The following is a 10,545-nucleotide window of genomic DNA, read 5'->3' as shown; positions in this document are numbered from 1 at the left end:
TAAAACCAAAAGACACAAATTTTTACAAACTAAGATTCAAATTGCAGTTGTGATTGTGGCTCATATCTTCCCTTGGTTTTACGTCCAATAATGACTTAAACGCCCTCTATGGGTAAGGGATAGGCTTCTCATCCCGTTTTCTTAAAAACAAGCAAATAATGTCTTTTTTTAGTCAAATTCCCAAGACCAAGTCGATCATGTTCTTTATGAAAATATGGCCATAAATCATGAATTACACGATACATATATCCACTATGATGAGACTTAAAAGTCAATCGAAGACTTTGCGTTTTGAAATAAATCCCATATTTTGATAATTTTCACAGGTTTTGCAGAATGCTTGTTAATTTTTTAACATGGTGGGCTAATAAAATCCACTTTGTAAGATTTTTGCAATTATTTTCTTTGATGAAAAATGATTCTCACATGCCTCATAGTGATAAAATTTAATAATACTACTTACCTCACTGTCAGGAATGCAACTTTGAAATATTTGATCAGGATAATATTTGAATAAGTAAGGGTCATCCCAATAAAAGTTTTGCATGTCGTTCAAAAACTTTCTTTTATCTTGGTTATCCGAATGAGCTGGTAAAAATCCTGAAGCAAGAAAATTGATATTTTTAGCAAACCAAAACATTGAACTAAGAGAAAGTAAAGATTCAACAATAAAGTAATCATCAATTGGTGTGATGTCGGATGTTGAATCTATTGCCAATTTTGATAAATGATCCACCTGATGCCTTTTTCATCCTTGATTTCTTCATGTTTGAAAGTTTCAAAGATTTCATAATCGTGATTAACTTTTCTTTTTTTGGTCATGGCATGAGGAAATGGAAGTACTGGTGGGAAATCAGTCTTTTCCTTGCAATATTCATATTTAATTACTTCCTTACCCTTAGAGATTGACTCATCATCTTTCTCGCAAGGTTTAAGAGTTGGTTTTTCAATAACCTTACCACTATGAAGAGTGATGACTGATTTGACTTGATTCATATGTTGACTTCCAGAACTACTTGCATTTACATTGTATTACCCCTTAAGATTTTACTGTGATTGAGATGGAAACTTACCTTTCTCTTGAAAACTGAGAGCAAATGTGAATTTTGCAAGAGTATCTTTAAAATCTGTGATGCTTTGAGCAAGATGAGTATTGATTGTCTCTTGCTTTTCAATGAATACATACGAAGTTTTCTTAAAATTTCTTCTAGAAGGTGGAGCATAAAGAGGTGCATATCCATGAGAATTTTGAAAATCATGTTGTGCTTGAAATGGTTGTTGTGAAGTTTGTGCATTGTTGCTATCACTCTTCCAACTGAAATTTAGGTGATTTCTCCAACTAGGGTAATATGTTTGCGAGTATGAGTTATGATTGGGCCTTTGAAAACTGTTTACAGTATAGGCTTATTCATGGAGACATTTATTGAAAGAAGGTAAAGTCAGATAATCATTGGTTGAATGTTCATTGGTTTTACAGATTTGACACGTAATATCTTGAATAGATTTTAATTGACCATTTTTTTTCAATTCTAGTGCCTCAACTTTTCTAACTAAAGATGCAAACTTGGTTTAAAGGTCATGATCTTTCGTAAGGTTGTACATACCTCCATTAGATGTATGAGGTTGGATTTTACTTGGAGTTTCATACATGCTTGTAATGTCCTAGTTTTGAGAATTTTCAGCTAGAAAGTCTAGGTACTTCATTGCTTCATTAGGATCTTTATCTTCAAAGGTTCCATTGCACATCAATTCAACCATTTGTCTATCTTTAGGTGTTAAGCCTTTATAAAAATAGAAAACCAATCTTATTTTTTCAAAACCATGATGAGGGCAAGTATTAAGCAAGTCTCGATATCTATCCCAACATTGATAAAATGTTTATCCTGGTTTTTGAGTGAAAGTGGTGATTTGTCTTTTGAAAAAGTTTGTTCTGTAAGATGAAAAAAACTTCTTTAAAAACTATTGTTGCATTTCATCCCAAGCATGAATGGATCCTAATCATAAATTTTATAGCCATGTTTTAGCTTTATCTTTTAATAAAAAAAGAAAAAAGCTTTCATCTGATGGTGTTTATGCTACTTATGAAAATATGGCCATAAATCATGAATTACACGATACATATATCCACTATGATGAGACTTAAAAGTCAATCGAAGACTTTGTGTTTTGAAATAAATCCCATATTTTGATAATTTTCACAGGTTTTGCAGAATGCTTGTTAATTTTTGAACATGGTGGGCTAATAAAATCCACTTTGTAAGATTTTTGCAGTTGTTTTCTTTGATGAAAAATGATTCTCACATGCCTCATAGTGATAAAATTTAATAACACTACTTACCTCACTGTCAGGAATGCAACTTTGAAATATTTGATCAGGATAATATTTGAATAAGTAAGGGTCATCCCAATAAAAGTTTTGCATGTCGTTCAAAAACTTTCTTTTATCTTGGTTATCCGAATGAGCTGGTAAAAATCCTGAAGCAAGAAAATTGATATTTTTAGCAAACCAAAACATTGAACTAAGAGAAAGTAAAGATTCAACAACAAAGTAATCATCAATTGGTGTGATGTCAGATGTTGAATCTATTGCCAATTTTGATAAATGATCCACCTGGTGCCTTTTTCATCCTTGATTTCTTCATGTTTGAAAGTTTCAAAGATTTCATAATCGTGATTAACTTTTCTTTTTTTGGTCATGGCATAAGGAAATGGAAGTACTGGTGGGAAATCAGTCTTTTCCTTGCAATATTCATATTTAATTGCTTCCTTACCCTTAGAGATTGACTCATCATCTTTCTCGCAAGGTTTAAGAGTTGGTTTTTCAATAACCTTACCACTGTGAAGAGTGATGACTGATTTGACTTGATTCATATGTTGACTTCCAGAACTACTTGCATTTACATTGTATTACCCCTTAAGATTTTACTGTGATTGAGATGGAAACTTACCTTTCTCTTGAAAACTAAGAGAAAATGTGAATTTTGCAAGAGTATCTTTAAAATCTGTGATGCTTTGAGCAAGATGAGTATTGATTGTCTCTTGCTTTTCAATGAATACATACGAAGTTTTCTTAAAATTTCTTCTAGAAGGTGGAGCATAAAGAGGTGCATATCCACGAGAATTTTGAAAATCATGTTGTGCTTGAAATGGTTGTTGTGAAGTTTGTGCATTGTTGCTATCACTCTTCCAACTGAAATTTAGGTGATTTCTCCAACTAGGGTAATATGTTTGCGAGTATGAGTTATGATTGGGCCTTTGAAAACTGTTTATAGTATGGGCTTATTCATGGAGACATTTCTTGAAAGAAGGTAAAGTCAGATAATCATTGGTTGAATGTTTATTGGTTTTACAGATTTGACACGTAATGTCTTGAATAGATTTTAATTGACCATTTTTTTTCAATTCTAGTGCCTCAACTTTTCTAACTAAAGATGCAAACTTGGTTTAAAGGTCATGATCTTTCATAAGGTTGTATATACCTCCATTAGATGTATGAGGTTGGATTTTACTTGGAGTTTCATACATGCTTGTAATGTCCTAGTTTTGAGAATTTTCAGCTAAAAAGTCTAGGTACTTCATTGCTTCATTAGGATCTTTATCTTCAAAGGTTCCATTGCACATCAATTCAACCATTTATCTATCTTTAGGTGTTAAGCCTTTATAAAAATAGAAAACCAATCTTATTTTTTCAAAACCATGATGAGGGCAAGTATTAAGCAAGTCTCGATATCTATCCCAACATTGATAAAATGTTTATCCTGGTTTTTGAGTGAAAGTGGTGATTTGTCTTTTGAAAAAGTTTGTTCTGTAAGATGAAAAAAACTTCTTTAAAAACTATTGTTGCATTTCATCCCAAGCATGAATGGATTCTAATCATAAATTTTATAGCCATGTTTTAGCTTTATCTTTTAATAAAAAAGGAAAAAGCTTTAATCTGATGGTGTTTATGCTACAATTTGAGTCATTATACATGTTGCAGACCTCCTCAAATTCCCTTAAATACAAGTATGGATTTTCTAAATCTAAGTCATGAAAAGAAGGTAAAAGTTGAATAATTTCTAGCTTCAAATTAAAATAAAATGCATTAATAGGGAAAACTATGTATGATGGTGCACTTGTTCTTAAGGGATTCATGTGGTCTCTAAGTGTTCTAACACGGTTATTCTTATTATTCTCATTATAAAGTGATTGATTATCTTCTTCGGCCATATTTTCTTAAAATGATAAGGATACCCTACAAAGTCTATCACTTAATGTACATGACCACACTCTCATGCACGTGTAGGAGTAGAATAAAAGAAAAAACAATAAAAAAAGAAGAAATAAGAGAAAAGAAACAAAGTTATATACAAGAAAAGTAAAAAGAAGAGAAAAGAATAAAAAAAATACTATAATATGCACAAGAACTTACTGATTAGTACATAAAAGTGCATTTTTATTAAGGTTTTATATCATCATTTTGCACTTAAAGTATCAATAACTCCTTAACTAAAATATGTTTTATAATAACATATCTAACAATATAATATATTTTTAATTTATGGTAAATTTTCATTTTAAATGGAGGCCTATCACATAAATAAAAGGATTGATTGATGAGTTTAAGAACTGAAATTGAAAGGATAAAGAGATGGCCAAACTTAGAAAAGAGATATCGGTGCAGTCCAAACCGAAATACTATTCGGTAATTGGGTTATATCTGGAGCTATAGAACTTAGATTTAGGTCTACTTTATATGGATGGAAAGGTAAGACATAGGCCTACAACTTTCATATGGAACCCAAGATTTAATAAGGCTATTTTAAAGTTAAACTTATAGCAATAATAAAGAAGTCTGATCCTGTCCTACAGCCCAAATGTTGTTTAGTGTTTGGCCTATATCTAGAGTTCTAGAAGTCCAAATGATCTTTATTTTTTTTTCTAGAAAGCTGAAATAATTTCCTACAACTTTCATGTTTTCAAGTGGTTTTAATTTTGATGTTATCAATGACGTTTTGGGTAGATAAGAGAAGATAAAGATTATCACCAACTCAAGAGTTAGCCACCCACTCATCAATTAGTTATCAAATCAATAGTTCCTAATTTTGGCCTATAAAAGGAGGCATTTGCCATGCATTTAGGCATCTTGATCTCCAAATTAAGATTATGCTTTTGCTTTCTCTCTTTGTATTTTTGTAATGTTTAAGTTTTGTTTTAATTAGTATCTTGTTCATGTCTTTCATTTCATTTCATTTACTTAATTAACTATTATGTTATTTATATTCTTATTTCATTTATTTATTTTTCTTTCTTTTATTATGTTTATTTAAGTTTATTATGTCAAGGTGAAAACATTAGACTAACGGTGTGAGAATAAGTATAGTGTAAATTTAACATGGACTTTAATGTTTGATACTAACATGTTTTTTATTTTTTATCTTATTCACTCTTTAATACTTTGCTTGTTAAATGACTAATCTAGATTTATGTTGTATAACACTTGGTATAATAAATGCTTGACACTTTCATAGCTCATACTGTATGGTATAACCGACACTTGAGCTATGAAAGGAACTTGATTTGTTGTTAACATAAGTTATAATCATGAATGTCTGATAAGATTTACAAGTATTAGCATTAATCAAATAAGATAACTAATGTAATCATGTTAACAATTTATAATCTGATTGGAAACAATTGAATAATAAGAGCTTATACTATACTTGTTTGACATACCATTAGTGGATCCTCTAACCTTGATATTTGTTGTTATTATTATTTAATTATTACATTAATCTTCTATCTCAAAGTTCTTATCAATTTTTTCTTCTTCTTCCCTATTAATACTACTACTACTATTACTATTACTACTATTAATATTACTATTACTATTATTTCTACTACTACTACTGTTATTATTATTGTTATTCTTCTTGTTGTTATTGTTATTGTATGATTTTTATCTATAATTTATACAATTAACCTCCCTATGGTTTGACCTAGGTCTTGGCGGGTTATTTATTACTTTGACACCCCTGCACTTGGAAGAAGACATCAATCTTTTGATCGTGTCAAGTTTTTGGCGTCATTGCCGAGGAGGTAAGTTCTTGTACAAATTATAGTATTTATTTTATTTTCTCTTTTCACTTTTCTTGTGTATAACTTTGTTTCTTTTCTCTTGTTTCTTCTTCTTTTGTTTTCTTCTTCCTTTTATTCTATTCTTACACGTGCATGAGAGTGTGCTCATGTATATTAAGTAGTCGACTTTGTAGAGTATCCTCATCATTTTCAGAAAATATGGTCGAAGAAAATGATCAATCACTTCATAATGAGAATAATGAGAATAATTGTGTTAGAACACTTAGAGACTACATGAATCTTATAAGAACAAGTGCACCATCATGCATAGTTTTCCCTCTTGATATATCTCATTTTAATTTTAAGCGAATTTGAGAAGGTCTGCAACACATATAATGACTCAAATTATAGCATGAACATCATCAAATTAAAGCTTTTTTCTTTTTTATTAAAAGATAAAGCTAAAACATGGCTATAAAATTTGAAACCAGGATTCATTCATGCTTTGAATAAAATGCAACAATAATTTTTAAAGAAGTTTTTCCCTTCTTATAGAACAAACTCTTTCAAAAGACAAATCACCACTTTCACTTAAAAACCAGGAGAAACATTTTATGAATGTTAGGAGAGGTATCGAGACTTGTTTAGTACTTGTCCTTATCATGGTTTTAAAACATGGAGATTGGTTTCACATTTTTATGAAGGCTTAATATCTAAAGACAGGTAAATGGTTGAATTGATGTGCAATGAAATCTTTGAAGATAAAGACCTTAATGAAGTAATGGAGTACCTAGACTTGCTAACTAAAATGCTCAAAATTAGGGACACTACAGGCACGTATGAGACTCCAAGAAAAATCCAACCTCATACATCTAATGGAGGTATGTACAACCTTAGGGAAGATTATGACCTTCAAGCCAAGTTTGCATCTTTAGCTAGAAAAGTTAAGGCACTAGAATTGAAAAAGAGTGGTAAATTAAAATCTATTCAAGACATTGCGTGTCAAATCTGTGAAACAAATAAACACTCAACCAATGATTATCCAACTTTACCTTCTTCTAAGGAATGTCTCCATGAACAAGCTCATGCTTTAAATAGTTTTCAAAGGCCCAATCATTCGTAAACATACAACCCTAACTGAAGAAATCATCCAAATTTTAATTGCAAGAGTGACAGTGCACAAACTTCACAACCATAGTTTCAAGCACACTATAATTTCCAAAATTCTCATGGATATCCATCTCCTTATGCTCCACCTCCTTGAAGAAATCTCGAGAAAACATTACATGCATTCATTGAAAAGTAAGAGACAATCAATACTCAACTTGCTCAAGGCATGATAAATTTTAAAGATACTTTTGCAAAATTCACATTTACGCTTAGTTTCCAAGAAAAAAGTAAGTTTTCATCTCAACCACAATAAAATCCCAAGTGGCAATACAATGCAAATGCAAGTAGTTTCGAAAGCCATCATATGAATCAAGTCAAATCAATTACTACTTTTCGCAGTGGTAAGGTTATTGAAAAACTCACTCTTGAACCTTGTGAGAAAAATGATGAGTCAATCTCTAAGGGTAAGGAAAGGGTTGAATCTGAAAATTACAAAGAAATGACTGATTTTCCGCCAGCATTTCCATTTTCTCATGTCATGACCAAACAAATGAAAGTCAGTCATAACACTAAAATCTTTGAAACTTTCAAACAAGTAAGGATCAATATACCTTTGCTAGATGCTATTAAACATGTTCCTTCTTATGCTAAATTTTTGAAAGATTTATGCACTGTGAAGAGAAAACTGAATGTGAAAAAGAAAGCCTTTTTAGCCGAACAAGTAAGTGTCATTCTTCAGAACAATAATGCTTTAAAATATAAAGACCCTGATTGTCCTACAATTTCTTGGTTTATTAGAGAACATAAAATTGAAAGAGGTTTCCTTGATTTTAAAGCTAGTGTGAATTTACTTCCATATTCAGTTTTTCAAAGTCTCAATCTAGGTGAGTTAAAACTAATTTCTGTAACTCTCTTACTTGCTAATAGATCTATTAAAGTGCTTAGAGGAATAGTCAAAGATGTGTTTGTACAAGTCGATAAATTCATTTATCCTATGGATTGTGTTATCTTAAACACACAACTTGTTGAAGCATGTAATTCATTTCTTGTTATTTTAGGATGTCTATTTCTTGCAACTTCTAACGCATTGATTAAGTATAGAAATGGACTGATGGAGCTATTATTTGGAAATATAACATTGGAGATGAATATTTTCAACATTTGCAAGCAACCTAGAGATGATAATGATTTACAAGAAGTAAATCATATTAAAGAATTAGTTTATGATTAACTTGAATCTACTTTAAGTAAAAATAAGTTGGATGAATCTGAAGATTTACAAATGATTTATTCTCATGAAGAAATCATGGATGAAAAACGCACCGAAAATATTGATGTGGATCTTTTATCAAAAGTGACAACAGATTTGACATCGGATATCATATCAATTGATGATTACTTTCTTAACGAATCCTTATGATCTCTTAGTCTAATACCTTGGTATGATGAAAATAACAATTTTCTTGTTTCAGGAGATTTGTTAGCTTATTAGAGTATTAGAACAAAAGAAAATTTTTTACCGACATGCAAAAATTTTATTTGGATGACCCTTACTTGTTCAATTATTATCTTAATCAAATATTTCAAAGATGCATTCCCGACAATAAGTTAAGTAATGTCATTAAATTTTATCACTCTAAGGCACGTGGGGATCATTTCTCATAAAAAAAAGGATTGTAGAAATCTTACAAATAATCAATACTCAACTTGCTCAAGGCATGATAAATTTTAAAGATACTTTTGAAAAATTCACATCTACGCTTAGTTTCCAAGAAAAAAGTAAGTTTTCATCTCAACCACAATAAAATCCCAAGTGGCAATACAATGCAAATGCAAGTAGTTTCAAAAGCCATCATATGAATCAAGTCAAATCAATTACTACTTTTCGCAGTGGTAAGGTTATTGAAAAACTCACTCTTGAACCTTGTGAGAAAAATGATGAGTCAATCTCTAAGGGTAAGGAAAGGGTTGAATCTGAAAATTACAAAGAAATGACTGATTTTCCGCCAGCACTTCCATTTTCTCATGTCATGACCAAACAAATGAAAGTCAGTCATAACACTAAAATCTTTGAAACTTTCAAACAGCTAAGGATCAATATACCTTTGCTAGATGCTATTAAACATGTTCCTTCTTATGCTAAATTTTTGAAAGATTTGTGCACTGTGAAGAGAAAACTGAATGTGAAAAAGAAAGCCTTTTTAGCCGAACAAGTAAGTGTCATTCTTCAGAACAATAATGCTTTAAAATATAAAGACCCTGATTGTCCTATAATTTCTTGGTTTATTAGAGAACATAAAATTGAAAGAGGTTTCCTTGATTTTAAAGCTAGTATGAATTTACTTCCATATTCAGTTTTTCAAAGTCTCAATCTAGGTGAGTTAAAACTAATTTCTGTAACTCTCTTACTTGCTAATAGATCTATTAAAGTGCTTAGAGGAATAGTCGAAGATGTGTTTATACAAGTCGATAAATTCATTTATCCTATGGATTGTGTTATCTTAAACACACAACTTGTTGAAGCATGTAATTCATTTCTTGTTATTTTAGGACGTCTGTTTCTTGCAACTTCTAACGCATTGATTAAGTATAGAAATGGACTGATGGAGTTATTATTTGGAAATATAACATTGGAGATGAATATTTTCAACATTTGCAAGCAACCTAGAGATGATAATGATTTACAAGAAGTAAATCATATTAAAGAATTAGTTTATGATTAACTTGAATCTACTTTAAGTAAAAATGAGTTGGATGAATCTGAAGATTTACAAATGATTTATTCTCATGAAGAAATCATGGATGAAAAACGCACCGAAAATATTGATGTGATCTTTTATCAAAAGTGACAACAGATTTGACATCGGATATCATATCAATTGATGATTACTTTCCTGAAGAATCCTTATGATCTCTTAGTCTAATACCTTGGTATGATGAAAATAACAATTTTCTTGTTTCAGGAGATTTGTTAGCTTATTAGAGTATTAGAACAAAAGAAAATTTTTGACCGACATGCAAAAATTTTATTTGGATGACCCTTACTTGTTCAATTATTATCTTAATCAAATATTTCAAAGATGCATTTCCGACAATAAGGTAAGTAATGTCATTAAATTTTATCACTCTAAGGCACGTGGGGATCATTTCTCATAAAAAAAGGATTGTAGAAATCTTACAAAATGGATTTTACGAGCCTACCATATTCAAGGACTCACATGCATTCTACAAAAACTGTGAAAATTGTCAAAAGGTGAGATTTATTTCAAAACACATAGAGTCTTTAGATAATCTTCTATTGACTCTTAAGTCTCATTATAGTGGAGATAAGCATCGTGCAATTCCTGATTTATGGCCACTATTCCATAAAGAACAGGA

This window comes from Populus euphratica, unplaced genomic scaffold, assembly GCF_000495115.2.
Source record: "Populus euphratica unplaced genomic scaffold, PopEup_1.0 scaffold761.1, whole genome shotgun sequence".
NCBI lineage: Eukaryota > Viridiplantae > Streptophyta > Magnoliopsida > Malpighiales > Salicaceae > Populus > Populus euphratica.
The sequence above is the reverse complement of the archived record's forward strand: the minus strand, read 5'-3'. Positions refer to the sequence as shown.